The 18,017-nt window shown below is 43.6% G+C and overlaps 1 long non-coding RNA gene across 1 annotated transcript in view; it reads right to left on the bottom strand.

Annotated features, from left to right (window-relative positions):
- Nucleotides 1-7,470: 7,470 nt before the first annotated feature.
- Nucleotides 7,471-18,017, bottom strand: part of LOC137150112 (uncharacterized) — a 39,760-nt gene continuing 29,213 nt past the window's right edge. The window contains exon 2 of the long non-coding RNA XR_010918916.1: nucleotides 7,471-9,671. This is a non-coding gene — a long non-coding RNA (uncharacterized lncRNA). The remainder of the gene's footprint in view (nucleotides 9,672-18,017) is intronic.

The raw sequence follows: 18,017 nt of genomic DNA, 5'->3' as shown, positions 1-18,017 counted from the left end.
GCTTGTTCAAAAACAGGCACCTTACCCTAGAATGTGCATCCCACATTGGTCCAACAAAACCTCAGACTCTGTTGATGTGAAGGAAACATGCACTGGTAACTATATTGATGTATATTCTTGCCCTGCAACATTTTGGAAGCAGTTCACAGCAAATATTTTATCTCTGAGTAGTTGTGTTTCCACCCATGTCACATGGCATCTTTCTGCTGCCTGAATGGATGTGTAACTCTTAGAATCACCAAATACAAATCTGAATTCAAAATTCACTTTCCATGAATATACTGCAGTACATTCTATTTCAACTGAATCAGCCCTTGCAAATTAGTTGGCTGGCAACCAATGAGTGTAAGAATATTAGCAGAAAGTTAACCCAAAAGGGTTGTGAACACAACTGGAGTGAATATGGTCTAAGCAGCCTTGTCTGTGGAAACCTTTTTGGAGTATGCATACAGCTCTGACTCCTCATCCCTCCTCTCTCTTCTTTTTTCTTCCTTCAAGCACACTGGGCTAGCTAGCCCTATTCTAAAGAAACCTCCCCTCAGTCCTATTCTTCCTAACTACCACCCCCGACACCCTGCAGCTCTTTGTTCAAGGGTGAAGTCTGTTACCTCCATCCTGGATTCACCACCTGTCTCTCTTGATCCCATGCAATCCAGATTCTACTCCTCTACTCTGCAGTGAAGGATACCACAGAGCCATGTTCCTGACCAAGTTCCAGGCCCTCTTTTCCATGTTTATCCTCCTCAGTGTACTAGCTGCCTTTGACAGTCAGTGTCTCCCTGCTCATCAGCTCCTTCCTTCAGGACAGTATACTCCCCTAGTCCTCCTTCAGTGGTTCCCTTAGTGGCTTTTCTTCCTTACCTCTCATATTTAGTCCTGTCCTGTCCCCGTCCCCCCCCCCCCCCCAACAGTTACACCCTAGGTCCTCTCCCTTCCCCTCCTATCCCAGAGTCAATCTCCCCACTATATACCCTGCCATTCAAGCTCAGATCAGCAGCATCATTCTCAACTCCTCTCCTCTTCAACCCCCTCATCCAAGCTCTTGGTTCTTTCTGTTCAGCATCTCCCAAATCCATCTTTTCCTCCCCACACCCATCAACAGAATTTATGTCCACACATTAGTCCCTCCTCCCATCAGCTAGTGCAATCCCCTCCTATCCTGCCTCACAGTCTCATCACACTCCCCTCCAGTCTACTCAACACATTCCTGCTTTAGTCTTCTTCCGCTTCCACATCTCCCAGCAGCTTCCCATCTCCTTCCACATCATATTTAGACTCTTTGGCCTCACCTCCATGATTCCTCCTGATGTACATATCGCTTATCTCCACCTACTTCCCGCATACCCCTTCTTTCTGCTAAATTTCCTCACCTTTCACGCTCCCTTTGTTTTGTCTCCTCTGTCAAGGCGCTATGCTTTGTGCGTACCATTCTCTGTGTTTGGAACAATCTGCCTCCATTATGCCTAACTTCACTCCACTTTAACCCCCTCCTCAAGAGGGATTTCTTCCAGCTAACATTCCACTAGTCACCACTCAGCTACTACCCCATTGCCTGACCATGACACCACAAAACTGTGTATTAGACTTTCCCACGAGTTCTTCACTTCGGTTTTCACTCCACATTCACTTTCCCCTAACTGTTTCTTTCTTGACCAGCTATATGTTGTGCATTGAAATTATAAACTCCAGGGAGAATCCTCATTTTACTTTATTTCTGGAGTGTCATGCACTTCTATGGTATTGTATAAAACTGTTAATATTGCTTATACTCATTTTGTATTTGCAGTAGAACCTCAAAGTTACAAACACCAGAATTAAGAACTGATCGGTCAACCCCACACCTCATTTGGAACTGGAAGCAAGCAATTAGGCAGCAATTGAGACAAAAACCAAAAACAGTACAGTACTGTGTTAAATGTAAACGACAAAAAAAAGGGAAAGTTTTAAAAAGATTTGACACAGTAAGGGAACTGTTTTTGTGCTTGTTTCATTTAAATTAAGATGGTGAAAAGCAGCATTTTTCTTCTGCATATTAAGGTTTCAAAACTGTATTAAGTCAATGTTCAGTTGCAAACTTTTGAAAGAACAACTATAACGTTTTATTCAGAGTTACGGGAACCACCTCCATTCCCGAGGTGTTTGTAACTGAGGTTCTACTGTAATTACGTACATACTGCAGACCCAGTAACAGAGTGTGATGGGATATATTTAAAAATTCAAGTATTCAAAAGTTTATATGTAGTAAATAGCCATTAACTAGGCACAAGATCAACTAGAAAAGATTACTGCTATTGTGAAACATCCATAGTTCACAAGGATTGAGATTTTTGATTTTATTTAACTGGGTCTATTAACACCACCATTCTGGCAAAGCCTAAGTGTTGTTTAGATTGTCCACCCTAATCAATGACAATGTACATAATTAAACCAGAATGGTGCCATTCAAACGTGTTTAATTTGGAAGATATTTTAGATTTAAACACGTAAAGAATGACATGGAAATGGTGTACTCAGTACAGCAATTCAGGAAGAAGCTTAATTGAAATGGAATCCATATGTAGGGATGACCACCAGAGGAAATCACCCCAAAAGCCAGGCAGAAGACACTGGGTTTATTCTCTTTTAGCAGAGAATGTGAGAGCCTTGATCCTTCCAATACTGCAAGATTCTGGGGAGCTGATCCAATGCCCACTGAAGTTAATGGGAGTCTTTATGATGACTTCAGTGGGCTTTGGAATCAGACAGCAGGTGGGATGGAGTCATTTTAGCAAGTAAGATTACTTCAAAAGCAGAGTGTATTCAATCTTGTGACATGAGAATATTCACACTGTCTGTTGCTGGGATATGTGCCAATACTGTCAATGACACAACCTAATGTTTTTCATATTTACTCCATAAGTTCCAGTGCTCCATAGGTGTATGCTAGTGAATGAGAAAGCATGACTTTCTCAAGCATATCACTAGGCATGTGGTGAAAAGGTTGCTTCCTCTGTCAACAAGAGTGGATGGGTATTAGAGTATCTTTAGAACAAAATTAAATGGAGTAAATAAAACTTGAGATCAGGCAACACAACCTCAATGATCCCTTCTAGCCTTAAAATCTATGAAATTTTAAAAAGACTTTTGGGCACAGAATGAAAATCCCAACTGCCTACAATCAAAGTATTTGTTTAAATGGGAAGAACACAACAAAGAAGGAAGAGGAGAGCTATGAAATGTCTTTGCACTGGTGTGGTTTATTTACATAAAAATGAGCATACACCCTTTGCTTTTAAAGCAAAAAGGGAGAGACCCTAAGCTATAATAAGTCTGCATTGTCCCACTAAGGCTAACGGAGCTATGTTAAGTTACACCATCTGAGGATTTGTGCCAACATGCTTTTGCATAGTATTTTTTTTTTAAAGGGAGGAAGAAGAGTCTTTAAACAATGATTAAGAGGAAATTGTGTAGAAGTATGTTTTCCCCCCAATTTCCTCTGATTTTTTTTCCTTACACAAATATTTCTAAATAAAATAATAGTTGTGAGGTTCCAAGTAATTAGCCTCCAAATAAAAGTTTCAAATGTCCAGGAGGGGGAAATAGCATTTTTCCAGCTAGTCATTTACACAGAAGAGATTCCATAAGTAAGGAATCACCATAAGTAAGTAATCAGCAGAATTTGCATAGTCATGAGGTTTTCCACTCACAGCTATCTACCCTTAATTAGTTATGCAGCAAGAACCCCTAACCTTAATCTGATGGATACCAAGGTAATGTCTAACTCCCCCTAGTGGATCATTGCATAATGATACTATGCTCATAGGTGCCTTTCATCCCAAAAGGCTTCAAAAGGCCTTAGGAACACCTTACAAAATATAGGAGAATCATTTCACCCATTTCTGAGTGTAAAACAGATAGCAACTATTTGACAGTGCACAGCTACATGACAAGTTTAATAGGAAGTGGAGAGTACCTTATCAAATCAAAATTACAGCAGAAAGGTAGATACAGTAAACAGAATATAGTTTAGTAATTCAGAATGAAACTGGAATTTGGCCAATGCTCTGTGGTCAATATCCCTTCTTTTGCAAAAGGTCCCTTTGGATCTTTAATGACTTGAAGTGCCATGGAGCTCAGTTTCCTATCTCATCTAGAAGACAAAGACAACTACCACTTCATAGCATGTGGGAGATTTGGGGCCTAAATGGTGAACCAATCTGCAAGATGCCCTGTGCAGCCACAAAAATCTCCCCACATCCTGCAGACTCTGGGTCCTCTTGCATGGGCTTTCAAAAGCACCCCTGCATTAATTCTGCTAGGTGTGGGACCCTCCGCTCCCACACATGATAGGGGCAAGATTTGGGTCTAAATGCTGAATTATTTTTTTTAGTAGTAGTCACACTGGTTTGGGAAAGCACTTAAAATGTGATCAAACTAGTTCAGAGTTGGTATTTCCAGGATGTTTTGAGATTAGTGGTAAAAAAAAAATTCTTAGAAACAAGCTGAGAACAACTGCTGTATATTCAACCAGGATGGAAAAAGTTATTCTATTGATGCCAGCTATGTTAGGCTAGTGAACTAAAATGATTAATGTTGATAATTCCTCTCCAGCGGACTCATTAAATCTCGACTATTTTTCTTACAGGCCTTTGACATTTCCTACTTTCTTAATATCAGAGGTAATGACAGTGGTGTGATTATATACTTATTCCTTTCCACCTTCAAGCCGTTTTCTTTGGCAAGAGTTACTTTTTAAGCAGAAATCCTGCACACGAGTATTCCTTCTTTCCTGAAAACTGTTACAGCTCCATTAGCAACACTAAATGGCAGTGCTTTAGAGGAATGCACAACAACCCCCGCCCCTCAAAATATTTAAATAGTCAAGGTATTCAGTGCAGTACCATAAGACAGACATTTTCTATAGAAGCACAATTTAGAATGGTGTTTTTTTGCCTCCTTTTTAAACCCTGTTGTCAAAAAGTGTCCAAGTTAAACAAAGGAGAAGTTACAGAATGAATCTGGAGCTTAGCCTTGAAGAATTAGGTTTCACTCTAATTGAGATCATACGCTGCATGTGCAGTTTTGGCACACAAGTCATATTAATCAGAAACTCTTTAATCGTGGATAATTTCTCCTGTGTGCACGCCAGATTGGGCATTCCGCTGCTGGCCCAGGTTCTTAGTCTGTTTAAGAGTGTACCTTTGACTTCATAAACACCCACTTACAAAATTGGGGTCAACTTCCTTCTACGCAGGCAGGCTAGGCTGGCGCTACAAAAGTTCCCTTAATGATTAAATTGCATCTCATATGGAAATAAAAACCTGCATATTCCAAATGAGGGACTATTTCTTGTGATCACAATTTGTGTTGGATAGAAGCTCAAGTGAAGGCTACTTCCAGTACACAAGGAATGAAACTAGGGAAGATGATCCAATAGCCACAACATGAAATTTAAGATGACTGCACAAGCATCATTTAATCTACACTTATTACACTACTACAGGGACTCAACTCTGCAGAGAGTAAATGGATACAAAAACTGTTTTGTCTGCCCTGTTTTCTCAGGGGTTTGATGGGATGGTCAGTGGAAAAACAACACGCAGGAGAGGCCATTTGATCTTTACCCTCCGTTACATGGAGAAAGTTGGATTTAACAAGGCAGACACAGGAAGAGACCACAGGCAAAATCTTGGCCCCCCCTTAAGTCAATGGCAAAACTCCCACTGACTTCAACAGCACTAGGATTTCCCCCAAATACTTGGCCAGTTATGTTTTTAGGAAGTCAAAATTAACAGTATTTTATTTCACAGTAGAAGGAATACAATCACTCTTGGTTGCTGTTGGATTTTTTATATTTAATGCTTTTCTTTGCAATCTGCCACAGCGGGTACTGTGAAAGATTGGATTTATCGTAAGGTGTTAAATCCTTTATAATAAATGGATCTTTCCAGAGATTCCTGCACCCACAAATTCAAAATGAGCTTTCAGCTCTAGTGTTTCATTCAATATTTAAATGGCTCAATGAGACCAATGCAAGATAAAGTCATTACTCCAGAATTGTCCTTAAGAGCTTCATAGAAAACTACTGCAGCAGAATGTGTTCTTAAAGTAAAAACAAATACGGAACTCTCTTTGCTTAAGAATACCACATCCATATATGTAGGAAGGCGCTGTGGCCTCGCCCGGAGACAGAGCCCAAGGGAGGGCACGAGCAGCCTGAGTGGACCAAACCAGGCCCAGCCGCTAAGTCTGCCCGGCAACCAGGGAACCGGGCCACGATAGGACTGCCCAGCCAGCCCAATCAGCGGCAGCAGGGTGGAGCCCCCACAGGAAGGGGCGGTATAAAAGCACGGCCCCAGAGCTCAGTTAGGAAAAGACTGCCACTGGAGACAGACGTGCTGCCCCGCTGGCAGAGGCCTAGGCCAGAGCAGAGCCGCCAACCAACCCCGGCCCCGCCTGGGGACTGGGTAGGGCCTTCCCAGAGCTGGACCAGGCAACCCGGCCAGAGAGACTGGGTACCCAGACTCCGGGACTGGACCGAGCCACCGGAGCAACCTGGGTGGAGAATACCCCTCCGAGGCCCGAGTTGGGAATGGACCTGGAGGAGCTGCTGGAAGCAGAGCCCCTCCCCATGCCAAACGACCTAGAGGAGCTGCCCCTCGAAGAGGAGCTCCCCGCATTGCTGCCCGTGGATGAGGTGGGACTGACAGGCCAACCCCAGACGGAGTACCCCCATGATACTGAGGAGACAGGTACTGGGGCCAGCAGGGAGGAAGTAGCCCAGGGGCAGCCATAGCTTGTGGCTGAATCTGAGGCCTGGTTGGCGTGTTGCGGCAGGAGCCCCGCCGACACAGTGGCAACCACTTTTGCCACTGCTAGGGCCCTGGGCTGGGACGCAATGGAGACAGGTGGGCTTGCGTCCCTCTCCCCTTGCCTAGCCACCCCGAAGAGAGCCTCCTGCTCCCTTCCGCTCCAGAGAGCGAACCCACTGCTGACTTGCTCGCTCTCCCTGCCTGAGGGCCAGAGCACTAAACTGCTTGCTCACCCTGCCTAAGGGTTGGAGTAATCGACTGCTTGCTTGCCGAAAGCGAACAGTTTCCCCTGGTATAGGAAGGCACTGTGGCCTCCCCCGGAGACAGAGCCCAAGGGAGGACCCCAGCAACGGGGCCAGCGAGGGCAACCCGGTAACACCATAAAACATTAGATGCATTGCACTCACATCTGCAAATTTATTATATGGGTGCCTGTTAGACTTTCCATCAAACTCTCCAGTTTCAACCAGGCCTCCTTGTTTCTAAAACTCTGCACCAACTGGCTCCAGCCTGACTCATGCACCATTTCTCTCTATGCTCCCCTCATCACTCTTTCGGTTGAACTCTGCCTTTTCTTTCTCCCCTGACCTTCTCATCCAGGTATCTTCTCCTCAGCTCACATCAGAAGGCTGTTCCAAATGGTCTCTCTCAGCCTATTCAACTTTCCAGCTATGTTCAAATGCCCCAGCTGAAAACATATCCTCTCCTTTGCCCATCCAAATTATGGGCTTCCCCACCCCCACTAGAGGGAGTTGCAGGTAGGTGTGGCTTGAGTAAGGCAAAAGGGCACGGGGAAGAATAGAAGTTGAAACTCTCTAGCTGTCTTTTGGGGGTTGGAGCTGCCAGTCACCAACTCTAGGGGGCCAATGCTGGGTGTTGAATGTATTGGTGGTGTCCCCCCACCTCATTTCTCCAATACCTCTGATGCTGCAGGCTTGTTCTCGCTGACACTCCCCCCTTGTCTTTTACTTCAACTTCGTAGCTGTGTCACTAAACTTTGTAAAGCATTTTAACATCGCTCCTACTCATACTCATAACCCTGCAGCACACTGAGGTCAGGAAGAAGCTGAAGGGGAAGGAAGAGACACCCTTCCTCCAGCCTCTGGTCCAGCTGTGAAGAAGAGAAGGCAAGAGCAAAGCAGGAGGCAAAGAAGATGCACAGCCTGCAACAATGAATGGGAAGAAAGGGACCACCAGGGGAGCAGGGAAAGCTGCCATAATCCTTGCCTTCTACACCCTAGCATTGTAACCGTGTAGCAAAGAAAGGGCAGTGGCTCTTGAGAAACCACCTCTCCCACCCACCTACCTGTTTCCATCCACAACTCCCACAGCAGCCCCAATGCACCCTGCTGTGTCAGTAAAACACGGAGTACAACAACTCCCCAGAGACTGGAGTGTGGGACAAACATCAGAGGCAGCACAGGAAGGGAAGCAGCCAACAGGTCTAGAGGAGGAGAGAGCAGGCAGAAGAGACAGTGTTTGAGAAGAGGGGCAGTCACCAGTGAGGACAGCAGGGTTTGGGATTGACACTTCAAAGCAGCGGAAGAGGAATGGTCCCCTTTTCAATTTTGCTCACATTCCCCTCCAGAGATCGTGCAAACTGCATTGCAAAATGAAGGGTATGGTGAATGATTCACAAAATAAAGCTTCATTGTCCTCAGGCAGCTGCAGTTCAGGCATAATAATGGACAGGTTTGCTGAAGTGTTATGCAAACTCATACCACAAGACACAAATACATCCACCCACCCGTCCACTTTTTCCTCCCCTTCCATAACTCATATATTCCCTCTGCAACACTTCCCACATCACCTCCCTTTTCTTCGTTTTTCCTTTCCTCAGTCTCCTCGCCCTCGTTTTCTTCTTTACATCTCTCCAAACCCAATCACACACCGTTGTTCTTTCCCCTCAATCTCTCTCAGGATACAGGCTGAAAGTCAGATTTTTTTTTTTTTTTTTTTTGAGGTATCCTATTATTGGAAAACTGCTTTCATTGTGTGCGCGTTTAACCAGACTTATCACGAGCACTCAGCACCGGCCTCGCTCTGCTCCTGTTGAAGTCAATGAGTTTCTGCCATTAGACTTTAGTGGATGGGCCTACCGTGCTGCCTCTACACACAGCCCCGCAGACAGAAGTGTCCAACCCCCCCTTTTGTTGGCACTCAAACCCCTGAAACATGCCTCTCAGGGCAAGTTCATCCCAGGTTAGCTAGCTCAGCTGAGGGGTGTTGGGTAAGTGCTCGGGTGGGCTATTGCCTGCTCTCATACCTGCCCAACTATGCAGAGTGGTAAAGGGGTGGGTACCAGGACTCAAGTCCGAATAGTCCTCCATTCCCACAACTCCCTGCACCATTATCTGTCGGCTTCTGTATGCATTGGAAGTAGCATCCAGCTGTCTTCAAAGCTCATTACAGAAATAGTGTCCGCAGGTCAGCAAGCAGGCTAGAGGAGGACTCCAGAATTGTAATTATTATATATGGCAAGAATATAGCTGGCAGCATGATTTTACTCTGAGGAGCAAGAACATTCACCTACATGCTCCTATTTCCAGAAGGCTGGTGGAGCTGGGCATTGGTATCTCTTGCTGTTCAGTGTGGAAAAAGAATGAAGCACCTAAAGCAGTAATACAGGAAGGTCCAGAGTTTGAATCGGCAGGCAGGGAATGTTCCCGCTACGTGCCTTTTTTACTCTGAATGGGACCCGACTGTCTCATAGGCCCCCAGCACTGAGTCTAGTGTCACCCTGTGTCTTGCTGAACCTTGGTGGGCTCATCGTCAGACAGGACGGAGGGTGATGCTGCATCTGGGAACAATGAAGATCGGACTGAAGATCCAGGAAGCGGTTCTCCATTTATACTCCAGGTTCTGAAGAGCAAGTGGTGCCTGAACAAGAATAAAAAAACCCAGCTAGTAAAGTGTGCTATGCACACACACTCTTTAGTTCCTGGCAAAGCTTTAATGTAAATAATTAAAAAAGCCATTGGAAGTTATGGCCAAATAGTTTCTCATTAATACACACAGAGCTATATGTGGTATATAACGTATAGTATAGATGCCACACCCTGTGGAAGGCCCATCCTCTCCTCCAGCCAGTCTCTGCCATGTCCAATCCAATATGGACACTGACTGGAAAAAAATCCAAAAAGCTAACTTCACTATTGTAATCCCCATTTATGAAGGACGTGAGTAGAGGCAGTGAGGCTTGTGCAGCTAGAGGCCAGTCTTCAGTGAACTGGAATCAATGACCTTCGGTCTCTCTCCATTTTATGGCAGCAAGCAGACAGATGTCTAGGGGGCCATCGTCACTTGGATCAGTGCTCTTTATCTTAGGTCAAGCTTTGGTTGATTTCCCTCCTCATTTATCTCCTAGTTCTGGAATCTTAGTTTAGAAATTTTTCATGCAGCATGAAATCTGGATGGCCTTGCCGGTTCACTGGGGAATGCAAACCTGGTAACACCAGTTGAATAGTGAATGGAGAGATTTGGTGAGCTGATGTGGTGGGTAGTAGTGGCCCTTCACCTAAAATTCTCCTTGGCATAGACTGATGAATCCTAACACTATAATAAAAAGCCACATTTTTTCCATTCAAGTATCTACAGTAGATTGTCCAGCCTTAAAGAAATAAAGTCGAACTGGTAACATAGCCCCCCAGAGGCATTTTCTCATCCCACTCCTCCCCACTAAATGCCATATACAAATTTTAATGTTGTGCATAAAAGATTATTACACATCTCTCCCCATTCTGTATATTTGGTCCTTCCCCATACACAGCAACAGCCTTTGAGAACCCGGGGACTGAATGGAAACAATAGAATTCCTGAAATGTTTAAAGTGACAGTGTGGCATTTTGCTCATGCATAATGTGATGAGGGACAGCTTCAAGTTTTTCGCATAGGCCAAAATAGAACGCTCTCTTGCATTGCCTTGGCAGAATCTTCAACATCCGAGGCAATACATAAACCTACCCAGGAAATCTGTTTAGATGGGTTTTGTACAGGTGTACAAAGTATAAAAGTGAAAATTTGAGTAAGTACAAAGCAGATAAAACCAAAAGAGTAAGAAGCACTTGTGCCCCATCCCAGTTTTGGCATGTACCTTCCTTTAAAGTAAAAGCAGATTTGCAAAAAAGATATTTTTATATATTTTTTATATTTATATATATATATATATTTATATATTATATTAAAAAAGGAGCGCCCCCCCAGCAATAGCAAAACTCAGTCATCCACTTTCTCCCTGTGCAGCCAGGGTGTGCATGCAAAGCATCCATTATTTTCCTGTGCCCGACTGGACTCAGCACCAGCATGAAAGCATGCAAGGTCCTGAATTCATTTCATGCAGAAATACCCACCTTTAGCCTCACAGATTATGTGCATTAAGCAGCAGGTGCCAATCAAATGCATAGTGTTGGGAACACAGACTTCCAGGAGGATTTGTAGTCAGTGCCATGGAGACTGGAGGCTACTGTAAGTGCACTCCACCATCATCCTATAGCTGCTGAGCTTAAAACTGAACTATTTTTTTCCAAGACCCCTGACATCAGGGCACAGTTTCCTGAGCCATGACAGGATTAGGCATGTGGGATCCCCCGAAATTGCTGGCACAGATACACTATTCATAACAATATCGTGAGTTTGGAATAAGGTTCCTGCTTCCCCCTTCAAATACAAGCCTGATTGCCTCAGCACCCGGGCATCCTGAATCTTTCCTGTACTTCCAATACTAGTATTTAAGAACCTGTCTTTGTGGTCGACCTAGCCCCAAAGAATGAGTGAATGGCATCCTTGGCAGTTCACACATTTACTTGCCTCTTCTGGCAGGCAAATAATGGATAGAGGAGTGCCGTCAATGGCTCAGGCACATTTTGGGAATTCTGTCCTCAGCCAGCTATTATTTCAAGCACATTTCCCTCCACTATTGCAACTCCAACATTCAACTTGCCAACACCAAAGTGATTTGCTACAGACCCATAGCTGTCTGAGATACCCAGCTTCCACAGAGCAATAGCAACTGGCTGCTATACCAATAAGACTTCCCTGTATTGAGTGTTCTGGCACCAGAGAGTTGGGGGCAAACTCCTCCACACAGCTCCAGGAAGGTCTGTTTCCTCATGTGGAAGTTCTGGAGCCATTGCTAGTTGTCCCAACTCTACAGAATGATGTAATCTCACCACATCTTGCTAGTTCTCCTGCATGAAAAAGTGAGACTAAACCAAAGGAGATTCCATAGCAGCAGCATAGGTTTCAATGCATCTGTCCAGTCTGCCATGAATGAGTTGTCCTCGTCCCTCCAAATCTTGCTGTCTTCAACATCTCAGATAATGCTCCCAAAATTGCCATCCAGCATCTGGGCAAGTGCCTATTCCAATGCATAAACATTTCACCTAAAAGGAGCAGCAGGACCCCCCAATGGATCCATGACTTCAGCTCCGTTCTGAACAGACAAAAAAGTGAGGAGCAACTTGATTCAGAAGTGTCATCAGTAATGCATGAAGGTGGGGAAAAAGCTTCCTGAGCTCTTCTGGGGGGGGGGGGGGGGGGGGGGAACAACAGGAACAGCAACACAACAAACCAGTTCCTAGAGTGTGACGCAAAGAACCCAGGGATACAACCCCTGAAATAGTAGCATTAAACTTATGTACCCAGAGCAGCAGTGTGGACATGGGCATACAGAGTTCTACTCGTGACACGCAAAGCAAATGTAGACTTTCAGGATGGGTTTGCCTGGCTTGTGCTCATGTGAGCTCGACCTTGTACATGGGTACACACCCCCAAAGGGAGCAGAATTACACCAATACTGAGTAATTATGAAAATCCCACCCTTCAGCCCTATACAAAATGTCATGCATAAACTCAATTACTTTTTGGGAGCTTTGTTAAAGGATAAAGGCCATTCCCAATGGCCATATGCATAAATGCCTGGAATTACACATTTCCTTTTAAATACATGCATGATGATACATTTGTACACTAAGCATTAACTTTCATAGTCCACATAAGAAGCAGACTGATCATCCCACATTTTCTAGAAATCAGGCATTTTACCCATTTTCTTTGGGGAGGGAGGGGAAAAAAAAAAATCAAGCCTTATCCAAATAAAGAATATTGACTGCTAAAAATATGGACCACCAAATCTCTGCAGAAAGGTGATCGAATGGGGGTGGGCGGGCAGATGAGGAGGAAAAAAATCCAAAGCTTTACTTTTATCATAGGTTTTCAATTAAAACTAAGACTTCCCCTGAAGACTAATCTTTCAAGAAAGTTGTGTTCCAAATTAAAAATTAACACTACAGGCGACTTTAGGGGAAAAGTGAGATTAGCAGCCAGTGATAAAGCAAATGAAGGAATTTTCATATTTTTAATGAGCATTACTGAATTCCATTAAGTCTACTTTATCACTGGTTATTACATTTTCTTTCTACCTGAAGCAGAGTTCTCAATACAGCCAGAGATTAAGGGGAAGCTAGGATTTAGTCTTTTCCTCCTTGTATCAATTAGCAGGGACATCTAGATTTCTGAGGGGATCACTACCCATCAGTAGAATCCTGAGTGGATACAAAATTTGTATCCACATCTGGTCTGCAAAACTTGGTGCATGGATATAAAGCAGACATCTGCAGATTTGCAGGGCTCTAACCCATCAGCCAGAGGTACATGGCATACCAACTACCAGGGGACTCTTGTCTTGGCTGCTTGGAATGCCAGGCTATTTTAAGCAAATATAGTTGAGTTTTCACGTGCTCTTATTGTACATTCCTAAGTTTCTCCCCCAGAACGCAGGAGCAGCTAGAAATAATGGGCAATTCTTTCTTGCCACAGTAAGTCCAAGTATCCTTTTCCACCACAGGATAGGAATAGAATAAACGTCTGGTAGGGTCCCCTGCAAATGGTAAACAATACAGTAATAAGCCACAAGAGGGCATGTGGCAATGCATGAGGCTGAAAGAGACAGAGTGCCTTCAATCACTGCCAACCAAAGGCCCTGCTTCAATTCCCATTGTAGTCAATGGAGAAATTTCCTTTGGATTAAATCTGACCACCACACACACTGTTGAGGTTTACAAAGCACGGCTCAATTTTACATTTAAACACTGTCAACTACCCAAAAGCAGAGACTTTGGCATTCTTACCTTAGGGCAATATTTTTGGCAGAGTTTTCTCTGTAGCCAGCAGAAACCCCAGTGCTGCTAGTGGATGTCGAACATCGTTTTAGGTCATGTAGTTGGGAGGGTCAGGCGTAAAATGCTACAGTGTAGGCCTTTGCACCCTACCACCATGTGGCATTAGGAACACAGTATTGCAAGGAAGACAGCATTGCCTCCTCCCATTGAGGAGTGAGACACTGCTAAATTTGAATTGGCTTCCTTGCTCTAATTCTAGCGTGTGTTTGTTTCTAGGGGAGTTGTTTTGGTAGTACTGTAGTTTTATATTTTTTCCAGAAGGAGGAAGTAAAACTATTGTACAGAGGAGCTGGGAAGAAGATGCACACAAGAAAAAGGGAAAACAGTTTGGAGAGGTGGAAGGGGCTGACAGGATGTAACCAAAAGGCATTTTCAGAGATTCAGAGTGTCCAAGGCCAGAAGAAACTGTTGTGATAATTGAGTCTGATCTCTTGTATAAAGACAGGCCAGAGAACTTCTGCAAAATAATTCCTAGGGCATTGTTTTCAGAAAACAATCAATTTAAAAATGATCAGTGATAGAGAGTAAACGAACACTGGAACAACATGACATGGACGGTGCTCGATTTTTCTGCTCCACTCTGAATTTGTCTAGCTTCAACTTCCAGCCATTGCATCATATTCTACCTTTCTCTGCTAGGGAGAACAGCCCATTATTAACATCTGCTCGCCATGTAGGTAGTTATGGATTAATCTCATACTTAGAAGTGGAATTTTTGAAGGAAGAACTATTTCATATGACTGGTTTTGGAACCTTGGTGGTCATATAAAATGCTCTTAAGTATGGGTCTTCAAGTCTTTTCTTAATATATTTACAGAGGACACGAGGTCTCTCTGTTCTTCCTTTCTTCACTGTTTATTGAGCCTACAACCTATGTCTCCCATGCTACCAGGGACAATGCAATTCTCATTTACTGAAAGTGTAATTCACCTATAAACAGAATCATAGAATATTAGGGTTGGAAGGGACCTCAGGAGGTCATCTAGTCCAACCCCCAACATGATTCTTGCTTCCAACTCCTAAAAGATGCACTGAAGAAACTAAAAAGAGGATAGGAATCAGTTCATAAGTTGTTCCTTCTCTAGGAAAGGACGCACCCTGTATATTGCAGCTACTGAGAGAAAACATGGGGGGGGGGGGATCTGCATTTCTCTTACTAGAAAACGAGTGACTGGGAGCTACCATTCATCCACATCACCCCAGGTATGGTCCTGGGTAAGCTGTCTGCGCATATCCTTATAACAATCTAACATTATCTTTTCTTATCTGTAATCAAGCTATGCCATCATCTGAAAAGTGTGCAAATGTCTCCACAGAGTGCATATGTCATGGATTTCTTATTTGTATAAGCTCCTACCTCTTATCCTTTTATGGTGAATATTTCCTGCTTCAAAGTAAAAGACCTCTTTACCTCTTAAATGTTGTTTATCATTTCGTGAGTTTATTGAAAAACTGATCTTGAGATAACATAGTGAGGTCTTGACTTATGTATTATATACTACCTACCTAAACTTCCCCTATAGACTCAACTGGATTGAATATTCTACTTTGCTTCCTGTCCTAAACTGCTGTTTTGCAGTACTATGTGCTGTTAAATGTTTCACCCCAAACAGAGAACTTAGATCTATATAGGTAACCTACAACGCATTTTGAATCCTTCAGGATAAAGATACTGTGTAAGTGTGATTATTATTATATTAAAAGCCTCATTCTTAGGATGGGTCTGGCATGATGGACTTTTGATCCATAAAATGGTGCATCTTATACATCTAGCATCCTTGAGGGCATTCATTTGGGGTGAAGTTCAAGGATGTCAGTACAAGGCCTATTTTGAGGCTTTAAATGGTACATAGGCCTTGAATGGGGGCAATTTTCACCCTTGAAGAAAGGAATCAAGGAAGAAAAAAAATCCTTTCCTCTTAAAAATCAACACATTAACTACTGGACAGCAAAGTTTAGAGTCATTTCAGAGCTCATATTTTAAGTTCAAGGAGAAACTCAGTTACAGACAACTGTGCTGGTTAGTAATTTCTTAATGTATAATAAAGCAAAAGGATAGGAGTGAGTTCTTGGCCTCACTGAAGTCAGTGGGAGTTTTGCCATGGTCTTCACTCAGAACTGGGGAAGCCTTCATCAATAGATGTAAGCCAGTAAAACAGATCTTTTCTGGAAGAATGTTAGTGCCCAAGTCTTTTGTCAGATAACAGTACTGGGTCAAATATCCTTTAATCCTGCTATCTATCCATTAACTGATTATGCTGAACGTAAATTGTACTTGCCACAAAGTTACTTATTCCTGTGGGAATTCTGTGCCACCTTACACATGCAAAATTCACGTCCCCTGCAGATTCCTCTTCCCCCTCCCCCCAGAAAATAGATTCTGATGGGTGGCACTGCAATTACACTTTTTGCCCACCAGGGGATACTGTGTCACCAGAGAGGGCAACCAGCTCAAGGCAGTAGCAGCCAGCCAGGGAGAGAGGGCAATAGCTGCCTTCCCCATAGCACCTTGCCTGCGGGGCCAGGTGAGAAAGCACAGAATGAGTGGGGACAGAAGCTAGTGGGGTGACAGCACTGACCCAGGAACTGAACAGGAGTGGGGGTGCAGGGACACGCATGAGGGCAGATGTCCCTGACTAAATGGGGGAGGCTAGGTTAGCATGGGGGAGGCTCCCCAACTCCAACAATCCCCCTCCCATCCCAGAAAACTCCACCCTGTTCCATACTTCTCCCACCCCATACAACAACCCTCTAGGTTCACGCCCGGGCTCCTACCCAGCAATTACTTGTATTACCCCTGACTCCCCCAAGCCTTTGCATTGCTTCTGTGGGGTGCAGGAAATTCATTTAAAACTACAATACAGAAATCTATTACACAAAGTTCTGTATTACTATGCCTAATAAGGAATCTAATTGTCAAAAAACATTTCATGAATCTTGTTGTCAATCTGCATGGTGCTTGCTGACAGGTATTTTGAAATAATTAACCAAAATAATTGCAACTGGCATGATGATATTGTGTTGTTTTGACAAATAAAATATGCAGAATTTTAAAATACTGTGTGCAGAAATTTTTGGTGCAGAATTCCCCCAGGAGTAAAAGTAACACCAGCTAAAGAGTTTTGCATTCTGGTTTATGCTCAGATACAGCCACAGATTAGTAAACATTGACACACACACTGACACACACTGACAGTGATAGTGTTTTCAAAGTAAGCCTGTACTGGACAAACCTTTAAGATCCCAAAGCAGACCAAATTATAGCTGTGCCTTCTAATAAAGTATTTCAACATTTAGGGAATAGCCTCTTTTAAAAGGCTTTGCACAATTGTTATATTGCACCCCAAATTGTTGTAGTCTATCTGCAGCATCTAAATTTCAGCACCTTTATCAAAGACCTCTTTAAAAGTGCTGTGTATCACTATGGACCCAGTACAACACCCAGTCAGTGGGAGTCTAGATCAATCTATATGAAAATAAAATGGATTTAAAGGATGATGATCATATGCTCATCTTGACAGCACTATCGGTCATAGGGGCAGGAGAGGAAGGACAAAACTGATTTCCTGCCTCCTATCTCCTCCAGTAGGTTTTTCCACAGGGGTAGATCTGTGCCAAAGCTATTTGTTTACTCCTCCTATTTTTATGTCACACGTGATCCAGTCAAACAGGCCAGACTGCGGCCCCTGTTTACATGGCAGTTCAGGGGCATAAGGGCAAGTATTGCTCACCTTTATACACCTACATGGCCTCCCTGCATGTCCACTGCTGGTGCAGATGGGAGGCCTGCCTGTTTTTCCTCCCACCCCTACCCTGTTGCAGGGGGCATAGAATACAAATGGACTTATTAGGTAACTTGACTCCTGATTATGAAGCAATAAGTGTATCCTAGATTAACATGGAGCTATTTATATTAGCCCAGGATGTTGTTATCATGGAGTTAACAGGGAGGAGTTTCAAACTTATACAAAAATGTACTTTCCATCATCTTACCCCTAAAATAAGCAGTTCAAAATTATGGCAGGCACTGCGCCTAAGTTGTAGTATG

This window comes from Emydura macquarii, unplaced genomic scaffold (genome assembly GCF_026122565.2).
Source record: "Emydura macquarii macquarii isolate MOO-44397 ecotype Brisbane River unplaced genomic scaffold, CSIRO-AGI_Emac_v2 contig_968, whole genome shotgun sequence".
In the NCBI taxonomy this organism is placed as follows: Eukaryota; Metazoa; Chordata; order Testudines; family Chelidae; genus Emydura; species Emydura macquarii.
This window is presented reverse-complemented; position numbering and strand designations above follow the sequence as displayed.